A 2,505-nucleotide genomic window follows, 5' to 3' on the forward strand; every position below is an offset into this window, starting at 1 on the left:
CCGCCCGCCTCGGCCTCCCAAAGTGCTGGGATTACAGGCGTGAGCCACCGCGCCCGGCTTGGTTTTTTTTTTTTGAGACAGAGTCTCGCTCTGTCGCCCAGGCTGGAGTGCAGTGGCCGGATCTCAGCTCACTGCAAGCTCCGCCTCCCGGGTTTACGCCATTCTCCTGCCTCAGCCTCCCGAGTAGCTGGGACTACAGGCGCCCGCCACCTCGCCCGGCTAGTTTTTTCGTATTTTTAGTAGAGACGGGGTTTCACCATGTTAGCCAGGATGGTCTCGATCTCCTGACCTTGTGATCTGCCCGTCTCGGCCTCCCAAAGTGCTGGGATTACAGGCTTGAGCCACCGTGCCCGGCCTTTTTGTGTTTTTTTAATTGGATTTTTGTTTTATAGATCCTGTAAGATTTATGCTTTAAAGAGATTCTGTTTTGATGTGTTTCCAGTATTTGTTTCAAGATTTAGAGCTCCTTTTAGCAGTTCTTGTAGTGCTGGTTTGGTAGTTGCAAATTTTCGCAGCATTTGTTTGTCTGAAAAAGACTGCATCTTTCCTTCATTTATGAAGCTTAGTTTTGCTGGACACGAAATTCTTGGCTGATAATTGTTTTGTTTAAAGAGGCCAAAGATAAGGACTCGATCTCTTCCAGCTTATACGGTTTTTGCTGAGAAATCTGCTGTTAATCTGATAGGTTTTCCTTTATAGGTTACCTGGTGCTTTTCCCTTATAGCTCTTAAGATTCTTTCCTCAGAGATACATTCGTCAGCTTGCTGCTTTCTGCCTGTGGACACCGCCAAAGAAGCATCGTTAAAGTCTCTCTTCTCCCTGCCCTCATGTCTAAGTCAGAGTCTCCTAAAGAGCCCGAACAGCTGAGGAAGCTCTTCATTGGAGGGTTGAGCTTTGAAACAACCGATGAGAGCCTGAGGAGCAATTTTGAGCAATGATGAACGCTCACGGATTGTGTAGTAATGAGAGATCCAAACACCAAACGTTCCAGGGGCTTTGGATTTGTCACATATGCCACTGTGGAGGAGGTGGATGCAGCTATGAATGCAAGGCCACACAAGGTGGATGGAAGAGTTGTGGAACCAAAGAGAGCTGTCTCAAGAGAAGATTCTCAAAGACCAGGTGCCCACTTAACTGTGAAAAACATACTTGTTGGTGGCATTAAAGAAGACACTGATGAATATCACCTAAGAGATTATTTTGAGGAGTATGGAAAAATTGAAGTGATTGAAATCATGACTGACCAAGGCAGTGGCAAGCAAAGGGGCTTTGCCTTTGTAACCTTTGAGGACCATGACTCCGTGGATAAGATTGTCATTCAGAAATACCATACTGTGAATGGCCACAACTGTGAAGTTAGGAAAGTCCTGTCAAAGCAAGGGATGGCTAGTGCTTCATTCAGCCAAAGAGGTCGAAGTGGTTCTGGAAACTTTGGTGGTGGTTGTGGAGGTGGTTTTGGTGGGAATGACAACTTTGGTCATGGAGGAAACTTCAGTGGTCGTGGTGGCTTTGGTGGCAGCCATGGTGGTGATGGATATGGTGGCAGTGGGGATGGCTATAATGGATTTGGTAATGATGGAAGCAATTTTGGAGGTGGTGGAAGCTACAGTGGTTTTGGCAATTACAACAATTAGTCTTCAAATTTTGGACCCATGAAGGGAGGAAATTTTGGAGGCAGAAGCTCTAGCCCCTATGGCAGTGGAGGCCAATACTTGGCAAAACCATGAAACCAAGGTGGCTATGGCGGTTCCAGCGGCAGCAGTAGCTATAGCAGTGGCAGAAGATTTTAATTAGGAAACAAAGCTTAGCAGGAGAGGAGAGCCAGAGAAGTGACAGGGAAGCTACAGGTTACAACACATTTGTGAACTCAGCCAAGCACAGTAGTGGCAGGGCCTAGCTGCTACAAAGAAGACATGTTTTAGACAAATACTCATGTGTATGGGCAAAAAACTAGAGGACTGTATTTGTGACTAATTGTTTTTTTTTTGTTTTTTTTTTTTGAGACAGAGTCTCGCTTAGTCGCCCAGGCTGGAGTGCAATGGCGCGATCTCGGCTCACTGCAAGCTCCGCCTCCCAGGTTCACGCCATTCTCCTGCCTCAGCCTCCCGAGTAGCTGGGACTACAGGCGCCCGCCGCCTCGCCTGGCTAATTTTTTGCATTTTTAGTAGAGACGGGGTTTCACCGTGTTAGCCAGGATGGTCTCGATCTCCTGACCTCGTGATCCGCCCGCCTCGGCCTCCCAAAGTGCTGGGATTACAGGCGTGAGCCACCGCGCCCGGCCTTTGTGACTAATTGTATAACAGGTTATTTTAGCTTCTGTTCTGTGGAAAGTGTAAAACATTCCAACAAAGGGTTTTAATGTAGATTTTTTTCTTTTTTTGCACCCATGCTGTCGATTGCTAAATGTAATAGTCTGATCATGACGCTGAATAAATGTCTTTCTAAGAAAGAAAAAAAAAATTCTTTCCACCTTCTTAACTTTAGGTAACCTGATGACAATGTGCC

At 46.5% G+C, this 2,505-nt stretch overlaps 1 pseudogene; it reads left to right on the forward strand.

Moving 5' to 3' along the window:
- The first annotated feature begins 691 nt into the window (after positions 1-691).
- On the forward strand, positions 692-1,972 carry LOC105464827 (heterogeneous nuclear ribonucleoprotein A1-like; annotated as a pseudogene).
- The last annotated feature ends 533 nt before the right edge of the window (positions 1,973-2,505 follow it).

Source organism: Macaca nemestrina, chromosome 19 (assembly GCF_043159975.1).
Source record: "Macaca nemestrina isolate mMacNem1 chromosome 19, mMacNem.hap1, whole genome shotgun sequence".
In the NCBI taxonomy this organism is placed as follows: domain Eukaryota; kingdom Metazoa; phylum Chordata; class Mammalia; order Primates; family Cercopithecidae; genus Macaca; species Macaca nemestrina.